Raw genomic sequence first — 13,400 nt, forward strand, 5'->3', positions numbered from 1 at the left:
CTTTTCCCTTGCCGCGTGTCTCAATTTTGCTAATCCTTTGTAGGGAACAATTGGTCACATATCCTGTCCAAAGCGCATAACGCGTATTGATCTCCGATCGTTGATGCCCGGGCTCGGATTACGGCCAATGTCATCGATCTTTGGTCTGTTCTACTTAATCGCTTACGCGACGCGAACAACACCGCATGTAATTTGTTTCAAGTTCGCGTTGTTTCTTTGGCCTAGGTCACGCTGTAAGTGTGCTCGAACTCCGCAAGTTATTTTGCGACAAATCGTACGTAACTTGTGATACAAGCTGCCAACCCCCGTCTATCATTTTTATAGGACCTAGCAATTGCAATTTGGCAAGGCAGGAAGAAAAACTTGGTTGTTGATAATTCTGAAGGCTTTTGTGCCTCGTGGGACATGTGGCAAGAGTCGTGCTCTAGTCCACTCCAACTGGACTCCGATATGGTGAGCTCAGATATCAATATAGAGACATTTACATACTGGAATTACACATTATTTTCCTAGAGTTTAACAGTGTATGCTTAGAGTTGTACAATATATGCTTTGGAGTTAGGCCTGGAGTTATACCTAGAGTAATACCTGGAGTTATACACTACATCGTATATGCTTACTGAGTTATAGATTTTATGGCTAGAGTTATACATCCTATGGCAAGAGTTATACATTATATAACTCTAGCTTTCAGAATGACTAGAGTTATACGTTCTAGGACTGAAGTTATACATTATTTGTCTAGAGTTATACAGTATATGCTTAGAGTTTTGATGAGTGGCTAACTTCACTCCATAACTCTCGGCATATAATGTATAACTTTAACCATAGAATGTATAACTCACTGCACATAAAGTACAACTGTAAGCATATACAGTATAATGTATAACTCCAGGCATCTGCTTACTGCACATAATGTACAAATCGCAAGAATATCTTTGTATAACTCTAGAAATTGAATGTACAACTCTACACATATAATGTATAACTCTAACCATAGAATGTATAATTCCAATTACGCACAATATGTATGCCTCTAATCTGCTAATTATGTTTTATAACTCTTAGATTTTTGGTGCATGTTTGTAGGTTTTCGTCCCGGTAAGCACTGGCGATGAAGATCATTACTCTTGCATTTGCATAAATTTCTTCTCTGAGCAGATCGAGTATCTTGATAATCGTTCTTACGAGGACGATCTTCTGAAATTACCATACGGAGGGATTGCGCGTATTACTGTAAGTCTTATAAAACTGGTGACTAGATTAATTATCAGCTCCATTTGTTTTGTTAATTGGTCTCCCCATTTTAAACGCCTTGCCTAACTTCCACCAGGCTGATGCAATGGGAAAGTATATGGCCTACAAAGGGCTCGACAAAGGCAAGAAAGTTGAAGGGTTTCCTTTTGTCAACATTAAATTCAATCGGCGGGGATCGGGACATACCGCCAATGATTTGTGGTTTTTACGTCATGGTTCATATGTTCTTTGTACCGTGGAGAGCCATTCGACTGTACCCTAGGGACTAAGGAAAGCAATGACCTCATGCGAGCGGAAATTGCTGCAACCCTTGTCCTCAGTGACATTAACTTGGACAGGGAAGAAGTGTTATCCAGGGTAACATCTTTTAAGGAGCTTAAAGACCGTGAAATGGAGGAGGTGCGTGATAAACAGAGGACAGCCGGCAACACAAGTAGAAGGAAGAGAGGTGTTGGAATCGCCGGAGAGAACAGATTTCGCTAAACGACCTTGCTCTAAGGTCGATTCAACCTATCGACTCCACCTTCCAAAGTAGCTCTGGGCGGACGCCGTCTAGTCGGGCCCTCTCGGTGTTAATAGCCGCTCCGGGGTAAGGGCGATGGCCTTGGTTGCACCAAATATTGCGGGGAACCAGACGCCGACCTTACCGTGGTCGCCAAGATGATCTTCAAGATGAACAAGGCATTAACTAGGGATATCCGGTGTATCGCAAACAAGTGGCTGATTACGTTTTCCTTGATGACTACAAATATCCAAATGAGTAAGCTGTCTAAAATCCTAATGTTTTATCATATTAAGCTTTATCAATATAGACACATTTCCATACTGGAATTCTACCGTATTTTGCGTAGAGTATTACAGTATATGCTCAGAGTTGTACAATATATACTTTGGAGATATACATTAGAGGCCTGGAGTTATACCTAGAGTAATACATGGAGTTATATGTTTCATCACTGAAGTTTTATATATCGTTAATGGAGTTACACACATTCCTAAAGCTATGAGTTATACGTTTCATCGGTGAAGTTATGCGAGTCATTTTAATAGCGATTACCTTCCCATTTAGTATACGTTATAGCTCGATTAACACTGTCCGAACTACGGTGAACCACTTGTGAGTTATGGCGGCACGGAACAATTAATAGGTTGCAAATGTTGTCTATGCTCCCCGAGACGCCAATGGATGAAAAAGTGATTGAGTGTTGGTCCTTGTTGCTTAATCGATTGGAGGCAGAGGATTGCGCGATTTTTCGTTCGTCTTTCTTCGGTATCCGTCATATGGTATGGTCCTAATCAATCTTTTAATATGTTATAAGAGTTGCACATACCCTCTTTAAAACTTTCACAGTGGAAAGTAAGTCTAAAGTTATACATACCCTCCCTGGAGTTAAACATTTTGTTTTGAGAAGTTATTAACAACCAGTATATACTTAGGCATTCTTCATTATGCTATAAGAATTCTTGTGAAACTCCAATGCACAACCCCTATAACTCCACTTTGGTATCCTCACACATATACTGCTACTTGAACAGGAATTAATCTTGAGCCTTGTACGAAACCCTGTCCAACAAACACCGGACACCGATACGTTGTACAATACGTGGGACGTCTTCCGAACCGACTGTGGGACAGATTTCAGCTTGAAGGCTGATTTAATCTTCCTACCCATTAATATTGAAGCCCATTATGCATGTGTGTGTATCAACTTTAATTCTAGGACGATTGATCTTCTGGACAATAAGTACTATTCAAGTCCGCGGCAATCGGAGATATGCAAAGCATGTCACGTTATTGTAAGTGGAATTAAATTGTAATTATGTTCAACTAAAAAGTGTTCTCACCGCTTTTACAATCTCACTTTTTGACGTTCTTGTCTCTGCCAGGCGAGCCTCATGAGCGACTACGTGGAGTCTAGGGACAACGAGAAGAACAGAGGGAAAGACATACCGGCGTTCGGTTCCGTCGGATCTAGTTTGCCTGGCATCGCAAACGATAAACGACACCGAGTCGGCTTGTTCGCCATGATGCACATGTTAATGTACGAGGGTGAAAGTTTTGGTCACGTTGATCTCGAGAGGAAGGTGAACCGTCGATATTTGGTGATCCCGATTGGCGCGACGCTTCCTAGCCGACATGAACATCATCAGGGAAGGAGTTCTGTCCAAGGTCAATGGTTTCATTGGCGAGAAATTACAGATCCTGAAGCAAGTAGAAGCCAGACGGAAAGCAGCGCGGAGAGGAGATAAAAAACCTGCGAAAAAATAGAATGTATTTCCTTTGATTCTGTATTCTCTTTTTTTGCAACTCTAGAATGTTGTCAAGAAACTCCTTAACAACTTAGACAACTTTTTGGAATAGATTGTTACTACATCATCTTGGTCAGTCATAATTAAAATCCAAGTTTTACAGATAAGTATTAGAGTTATACACTCTGTGAAGTAAAGTTATACAAATTATGTGCAGGAGTTATACAACACATGACTGCAGTTATGAAAAAAGGCAAAATTTATTAGACAGCTAAGAGTTATACAAAAAACATCAAGAGTTATACAAACTGTGTACAAGAGTTATACAACATATGACTGCAGTTATTTAAAGGCAAATTTTATTACAGTTATGAGTTTTACAAAAAATAACAAGAGTTATACAAATTGTGAACAAGAGTTATACACTCTGTGAAGTACATTTATCCATATATGAGTAAGAGTTGTACTTAAAACCACTGAAATTATAATTCCTTCTTAAAGCCACTTTTAAATATTGGATATGTTGCCATGAACAGAAGTCATCAAAATAATGTAAAAGAGTTATACAACATTAGCTTGAAATTTCACACACCATATTACTGAAGTTATACAATCTGGAAGGTGCAATCCCCCTTCAAAATAGACAAAAGCTAGCTATTAAATACCCCTTCCGTCTCACCAGATTTTTTACCTTTTAAAGAAAAAAAGATTGTAAATAATTTGTTGAGACGGAGGTATTTTTCTACTGCCTACTACTACAGCATGTTAAGTTTCTCTATTCTTCTTCTTCGTCGTCTTCGTCTTCTTCTTCTTCTTCTTCTTCTTCTTCCTCTTCCTCTTCTTCTTCATCTACTCCTTCAGATACTGGTGAAGACGGTGGATGCTCAGAGAATGGGTTAGGGCAGTTCCGTTTATCGTGGTGTGCCATTTGTTTACAGTTATTACACATGCGCTTTGGCTTAGAAGCCAAGGCAATGGCTTTAGCCTTAGCTGACACCATTCTTTTACCGCTGCCTTTGTTTTTCGATTGTTTTGGTGGAAGTATTGTTACCTCATCACTGGCGGGGCAACCAAGGATTTGCTCAAATTCCTGTTGCTTTGTTAAATCCTTCTTGTACGGTAAAAGTTTCTCCTTGAACTCTCTAATTAACGAGCTTAAGCTCACAACTTCAGTCTCACTCGCGCCACGAAGTAAACCAATGGTTGCATGAACTTCTGACCACAACTTGACCATCGCAACTTCTTTTGCATCAGCGCTACTATTTGTTTCCATTTGTTCACCATCACATTCTGATAATCTGAATTGCAATGCATCCTTTTTCCATCTTGTAGAAACGTAATCAACTGGAATTGTCTTCATGCCGTTAGCCGACAAAATCCATACTATATGTCAACACGTAAATCCCATCCTTTCAAACATCATAAATTGCACTTTGTGTAGCCTGTGTCCTTGTAATCCAATTAAATTATGCCGTTAGTAGTCTTATACATATAATAATAAGAGTTAAACATTATCACGTAGAGTTATACATATGGCAACAAGAGTTATACATTCTGAAAGCTACAGTTATTCAAACTCTAATCAGAGTTATACTACAAATAGCTGCAGTTCATTGAAAAATTGAATAAGTTCTAATGTTATTCTGAATGTAGAGTTATACATATGGCAACAAGAGTTATACATTCTGAAAGCTAAAGTTATTCAAAATGTAATCAGAGTTATACTACAAATGACAACAGTTCAGTGAAAAATTGAATAAGTTCTAATGTTATTCTGAATGTAGAGTTATACATATGGCAACAAGAGTTATACATTCTGAAAGCTAAAGTTATTCAAAATGTAATCAGAGTTATACTACAAATGACAACGAGTTAGTTGAAAAATTGAATAACTTCTAATGTTATTCTGAAAGTAGAGTTATACATATGGCAACAAGAGTTATACATTCTGCAAGTAGAGTTATGCATATAATAAGAAAAGTTATACATTCAGAAAACTTAAGTTATTCAAACTGTTGTCAGATTTATACAGCAGATAACTGCAGTTCACTGAACAATTGTATAACTTCTATGTTCAGACAATGTAACTTTGGCACTATATCTAGCAACTTCAGTCAACTACCACATAAAGTTGATGCCAAAATGTTGTTACCTGGGTTGTACTCTACGTTGAAACTTTTCATGTCGATTGAATCCTTTACGACGACAGTCACTTCAACTCCATCGACTTCAAAGATAGCCCCGGTCTTACATGTATCGATTGAGCAAATGACCTCTCGTTGGAATTCCTTGAAAACCTCACGGGTATAAACATCCGACGCATATTCCTCTATGGGTAAATGCGTCCCCATAGCCGGTGTTGAGTGTCGGTTTTCATGGTCAAGTCTCTTCTGCGTATGCCGTTGATGGTCCATAGCGCTTTCAAAACGCATCCAAAACTCCACTAACGTACCTGACTTCTGCTCGAACTTCTTAAAAAAACTATTTCGCTCTCGATCGATCCGGGTTGTCCTCATTACACCGCCCATGTTCAAGTCCCTGCAATGTGCCATCACCCATTGGCTCCTTTTATCGTACGCTTCTGTAAACCAATCTTCGTTCACAAGACCATGCGCTTCCATTATTTCTGCCCACCTAGCGTCAAAGTCGTCTGCTTCTATGTTGTCGTCCCATATAATGTTGTTCAATTTCTGAACGAACTCCTTATAATCCTCCCTTGTCACCCCGACCTTTGATGGCACCTTGTTCATTATATGCCACATGCAAAATCGGTGGCGTGCAGTCTTGAAGGCAAGGGGTACGGCCTTAATAATGCCCGGTCCCGATCTTTGATAATGTACTTGGGTTCCTTTCCTCCCATAGCATTCAAAAACCTGTTGAAAACCCACTGGAAGGATTCATGGTCTTCATGGGCAATCAATGCCCCAGAATGTCACCTGATCGCTTATGGTGATCTATGCCGTGAATGGCGTGAAAATTATATCGTACTTGTTTGTTGAGTATGTTGGGTCGCGACGACACTCGCATCTCCAAAAACGGAGTAGTTCCTTCTAGCGGTTCTCTGTCGAGCCCCATATTGCGCTTCAAGGTCGTTATCCTTGTCAACTTCATAGTCAAAATAAAACCCCCGCCTATTTTGTGCCATATTCTTGAACCGGTCAATGAACAATTGACCGTCCCGTTTATGGATGAAGCACTTCACATCTCGGTGGAAGTTCTTAAAATCGGTTAAGGATGCACCAATGTTCTCGAACCCGTTTACGAGTTCCTTACACATGTTGTACGTCCTAGTTGCTCCTATCCTCAATCGCAGCGGACAACAAATCCTTATCGTCTTGATTAATAACCAAGAATTCCTCAACTATAACTCTTTCAGCTATTCTTATAACTTCTTGAAACATATGCATAACTCCATTGATTGATTGTGCAACTTCTTATTATTTTTAACTCTTAGGTTTACATAACTCTATCATCTCGGTGAATAACTTTAGAAGTTTGCCATTCAATTAGTGGATGTTTGTTTAATAGTAAACTAACCCTTGAGTTGTACATTATCAAGTACTTGTGAAAATCTTCTATGTTCCGCGACATCTTTTGAAACTGACGATCCTCACTCGATACAAGCTCGTGATTATGCCCCATGTGGAATCGGTCAATTACTAGTACTCCATTCTTCATAAATAGCCTGACATGTGCTTTACACCCTACCCTATTGACTGTATATTTCCTCTGGTTTGCAGTTCTTTTTCCCTATTGCATTTCTTCTTCCCTAATCCCGATCTCATTTTTTTTATTACTGCCTCTCCTTTTGGGACATATGTGAATCCCTCTCTGTTGCAAACCAGCAACTTTGACTTGATTTCACCGTCGCGCCATTTTTTCGTCGAGTACTTCCGAACATCAAACCCGGACGCCAATGCATAAACTTTATAGAATGTCACCGCCTCGTCGATTTCAAAAAATTGTTGCCCTACACAAGGTGTAAACTCCGCTGCCAAATGCTTACAATACTCAGTTCCCGCTGCCTTACAACCATCTGAGCAGAATCAAACATCCATGAAATGATTAAGAAATACATAACTCTACGCATATACTGTATAACTCTATGTACAGACTGTATAACTCTGGGCACATACTGTATAACTTTGGGTATATAATGTATAACTCTTACCATATCATGTATAACTATAATCACACTCTGTATAACTCTAGGTAGATACTGTATAACTATAGTCACACTCTGTATAACTCTAGTCACAGTTTGTATAACTCTAGTCATACAATGTATAACTCTAGTCACAGTCTGTATAACTCTAGTCATACAATGTGTAACTCTAGTCAAACTCAGTATAACTCTAGTCATTTAATGTATAACTAGAGTCTCACTCTGTATAACTCTAGGTAGATACTGTATAACTATAGTCACACTCTGTATAACTCTAGTCACAGTTTGTATAACTCTAGTCATACAATGTATAATTCTAGTCACAGTCTGTATAACTCTAGTCATACAATGTATAACTCTAGTCAAACTCAGTATAACTCTAGTCATTCAATGCATAACTCTAGTCATTTCATGTATAACTCTAGTCACACTGTATAACTCTGGGCACAGAATGTATAACTGTAGGCAGATAATGTATAACTCTAGTCACAGTATTTATAATTCTAGTCATACAATGTATAACTCTAGTCACAATCTGTATCACTCTAGGCATACAATGTATAACTCTAGGCATTTGATGTATAACTCTAGTCACACTGCATTACTCTAGGCACAGTCTGTATAACTCTAGTCATACAATGTATAACTCTAGCTACACAATGTATAACTCTAGACAGAGACTGTAAGATGTATAACTCATTCTACACAATGTATAACTCTGAGCATATTGAAACTGTCGTTCTGTACCAAAAATAAATACCTAAGTTACTACTAACAGAAGTTAGCGGTAAGTAGGGTCGATCTCCACAGGGAGGCTAAGTTGCTATCTATCTGTTTAATTTGGTCGATCCGTCGGTGTCACGAGAAATGGGGTTGAATTGATTGTGAACTAACTAAACTACTGAAACTAGATGCAAGAGAAGAGAATAAAGGAAATTAAGAATAAGAGAAAGGAAGTATGCTAGGACTCGGTCTACCGTGGCAGCTATCAGATCTTATACTATCGGGAATACTAAGACGATTAGACTATTGATAAGAAGAGCTATGGTCGTCACCTTTCGGTCCTTAAACCGCCCTAGAGCGTAAACAGCTTAACTTTCGCCCTCACTGCAATACCCTATTGTAATTAAGCAAGCCTTCCCTTCCAATCTTTCGATCTAGGTCGGGGTTAACTAAATTTATTGGTCTCCTGCATGCATTCATTCGACCGGATAACAGTTAAATTGCCTAATACAATTCTTATCGTAGGGCTAATCTATTTAATACAATTAAAGCATGCTACCACGGCTTCCCTAATCCTAACATACTAGGGGGAATTAGCTATGCATAATTAATGGGGAAACGAGAAATAAAGAAGAGGAAATAAACATAAATAAACAGTAAGAAAAGGGGAGAAAGAGTTACTGAATAAATGATCCGGAAAAATAAGGAAGAAAGTAACAGTGTACTCGAACCAGAGGGAAAAGAGAGAAAAGGAGAGAAGTAGAGTGTGTGAGAGAGTTTACAATGACATACTGACTTCCTATTTATAAGAAAATAGGATTAGCTAAACCTAATTGACGGAAATTAACTAAAAAGTCCAAGCCCGTCAAAGATTGTTGCTCGATCGAGCACTTAAGGCTCTCGATCGAGTATTATTTCTTAGCATTCCTCTCGATCGAGAACAATTCCTCTCGATCGAAGACTTCTTTCCCTTTAATCACTCGATCGAGAATAAGTAGCTCTCGATCGAGCAAATGGGCTCTCGATCGAATAGAAATAGTTCTCGATCGAGCACTTCTCAGCGCGTAATTCCTGCTTCGCGCACCAAACTTCAAACGGCTGCCATTTCTTCGTTACTTGGTCAAACAGGGTGATTCCGGTGGCATTGGAAAGCTAAAAGGACAAACTTTCATCTCCAATTGGAATCACCTGAATATCTATTGTAGAACTCGAGATATGGCTCTTACAAGCAGGAACTAGCAAATTGAAGCACTCTCTTGGCTCGCCTAACTTCCTTACTCCAATGCGCATCTCAAAATAGCTTCATTCCCGCTCCAAATTCACTCTTCCTCCAAATGCATGCTAAAAGGATGGTAAAAGGCTTGATTTCACTACTTTTGGGTTCATTCCTGCAAATAAGACAAAACAAACCAAAGTAGCATATTCGGGGCATTTCGTAGCATAAAACCACGATAAAAGCATAGAAATACGTGCATAAAATAGGCTATTAAGACTATATAAAATGCACGTATCAAATCTCCCCAAACCAAACCTTTACTCGTCCCCGAGTAAACTAAAATGCAACTAAAGGAACGGAAAAAGATAACTCAGAGCTAGCTACAAATGCCCACTTAAGCCAATTTAATACAAACAAACTAACACTTATAGCTAAACAGTCAAATGCAAACGAGTTGTAAGATGTTTATAAACAAAGCTGAACCGTCGACCTTGCAAGACCTTTAATAATGGACTCTCACGGGTCACTCTTCTCTCATGAATCAAAGGGTGAACAGATAAATATAAGAGAGAAAGAAAAATAGTCGCTCACCTAAACTACGACCCACATAAACATGCATGCAGCTAATATGATAGACAATTCTAACTACCAAACATACATTCCAACCAAACAAGGTCCTGTCACAGCCGAGGGCTTACAAAAATATGTTAAAGTGAGGCAATGGGTAAGAAAAGGCAAAACATTTATGGGAATGTGGAGGTATAGGTGATCAAGCTAGTACCTAAACAGAACCATATGAGACATATCCATTTCCAACTCAATTATGAATTAAGCACATGCCCTTCATTTGGCATAAAATCTCACCAAACCAAACCAGAAATACTCCTCAAATGATATAAGATAGAATATAGGAGTGAAACCGTCTCATAATCAAACATCTTTTTCATTTTTCTTTTCTTTTTCATTCTTTTTCTATTTTCTTTCGGTTTCTTTCTTTTTTTTTCAACTCTTTTTTTTTTTCATTTCTTTTTTTTTTTCATTTCATCATCACGTTTTTTTTTCTTTTTCGAATTCTTTTTCCTCCTCCTTCCTTCCTACCAACTCCAAATCAATAGAATATGAACCAAACTTGATACAATAAACAATATACCGCAAAACCATCTAAACTAGCTTGACAAGGCAGGCTAAATTTGGGATGTAGTTAAGGGTCAACAGGCAAATTTGGCTAATGTGGAGTTTATGGGTAAAAATGAAAGAAAGGGAAATTGTAAGCACCTCCCTGCATGTGACACCAACCACTAACCCGAATGTATGACGGCAAAAAGCAATTGAATTTCATATATGTGCAAATTAATGATACATGATATGCAAGGAGTATACTACTCACAATCCTACATGAAACTGGTCACAAATGACACCAGTTTATATAGCTCTAATTCTTAGAAATTATAAGTAGGTTGCCAAAATTTCAGGTCAAGTCTATATGTTCAGCTAAATTAAACATTAACTCGTAGATTATGCAAAAGACAAAGCTAAAAGATAACAGTTTAATGCAAGGCTTAAGCAAAAAGACAGTTGCAGTGCAATATCATCATTGAAATCGACCGTTCCGACTCAACCTATATGCTAAAATAAACATGCAAATTTTTTGAATTTTTAACAATTTTTCAAATTTTTATGGAATTTTAAATTTTTATGAAATAAACAACAATGCAAGCTTAAATTAAACATGATAACTGAAATGCAATGAAAACAAAATGCAGACACAGATATGGATGCATAACCTCCCCAAACCAAACCGTACAATGCCCCCATTGTACCAAAACATGGAAAGGAAAATGCAAACTAAAGGAGGAAGAGAGTAAAAGCGGAAAAACTCACAAAATGCGCGAATAAGGGGACCTCCCCAAACCGACCATGAACATGGGAGGTTGCTAAAGGCCCGAAAAACCGTCTCAGGAAGCTAATCCAAGTCAAAAGCGTGAAAGGGCATCCAAAAACCGCTCGATCGACTGGAATAGTGGTCGATCGAGTGGTTCTCTCTTCTGCAGGTGATCGATCGAGTAAAAATTTCACTCGATCGAGTGAATATAGCAGCAAAAGTTCTCGATCGAGTGGATTTGGCAGCACGAGTGCTCGATCGAGTACAAAAAGTACTCGATCGAGTGATCCGCAGCGTATTCCTGCATAATGCAATGAAAAATAGCCCGCAACTGACAAAAACAAGCATACTGAGATAGTCTATGGTATAAAGCCATTTATTACAACTGAAAGTAAATAAAAAGCAAAATTAAAATCGCCGGGTTGCCTCCCGGGTAGCGCTAGCTTCAGTCAGGTCCCAGCTCGACCTTCTTTTTCTTCGAGCCACTCAAATTAGTCACAATCAAAACAGCTCAAAGCGCGCAACAACCTGTCAAATAGCTGCGCATGTGCTACACAAAAGCATAAGTAGCACAAAAGTGGATTACAGAAATAGGAAATGAAATTAAACAACCGTTTGAGTCTAACAAATTTCCTATGTGAGCTCCTAAATTTATCCACATAATAAAGGAGCGCGGGAGCAACCATCAATATATAAGGGTCCCGATTCAGATTAGCAATTTTGAGATGACATGTACGGTGAGAAGTTGCTAATTTAAACGTCCACATATGAGAGGGTGTAGCATTAAAAGAAGGAGCATGAATTAAACGAGGCAACATACTGTTAAAACAAACAATAATGAAATTATCGCTTACTACCTCGGGTTGGTCGCTCTCAACGACGGAATCACTGACAAAGGAATGCATTACCTCATCCGTGCTAGGAGCAATTACCGTCTCAGCTGCTTCTTCATCAACCTCCTCAGTGGAGTCCATCCCGTAAATCGCAGCTTCAAGTGTATCCGGCTTGGCTGTGAATAAGGGAGGTTCACCGTAACCTTCATCATCGTCAAACTCGTCATCCAATATGAACCCAAGTGACGGAGTTAAGCTCCCAATGGCCAAATCAGTCGATCGAGCAAAGTACTCACTCGATCGACCAACTTCCTCCCGCATCTCACTCGATCGAGTAACATAATCACTCGATTGAGCACTTTCCTCATGCATGTCACTCGATCGAGAAGAGATGTTACTCGATCGAGGACTTTCTTTCTGTACAGCGCCGGTATCCCTGCATGCATTCTGGAAATACGATAGAAAGTCGTCATCTGAAATATAGAAATCATTTTCAGCATTGGGCATCGCGGGTTCTTCATGGGAAAAACCGCTCTTGGTCAAGCACACCTCTTCTGGTTGCCGAGCATCCGACTCAGCTGTTAGCTGAGCTATTCCAGACCTTATCTCATCTACGCCCGCGAAAAATCGTCTATCATATTCTTGCATTAAAGATTTCAGCTCCGCAATTTCTTTTTGTATATCAGGAGGATCTTGTTGCGGTGGCCATTGATAGGGTGGATGTGGCGGCACAACTCTGGTTGCATTGTGCTCAAGAAGCACCACATCCCCAAGATTTCTTCCTTTCCCAACTAGCGGGTTTCTCAGCTTGGGCTTCAAGGCGAGCAATTAGTCGGGGAGACGGATGTCATCTTGGCAAGAGGGATCGAAGGTACTCAAGCCTTCCCTTCGATAATCTCCCTCAGTAGCCTGTCTAATAAACCTGTAGGCCTATCAAAACAACACTAAAGAAAAAGATAAGAACAGCCTCAAGGTACTTAGTCTTCCCTTGAGGCGAAAGGACAAACAAAATAAAACAGATAAAAAGCGTCGCCTCCCCGGCAACGGCGCCAAAATTTGATACTGTCGTTCTGT

The sequence above is a fragment of the Silene latifolia genome, chromosome X (assembly GCF_048544455.1).
Source record: "Silene latifolia isolate original U9 population chromosome X, ASM4854445v1, whole genome shotgun sequence".
Taxonomy (NCBI): domain Eukaryota; kingdom Viridiplantae; phylum Streptophyta; class Magnoliopsida; order Caryophyllales; family Caryophyllaceae; genus Silene; species Silene latifolia.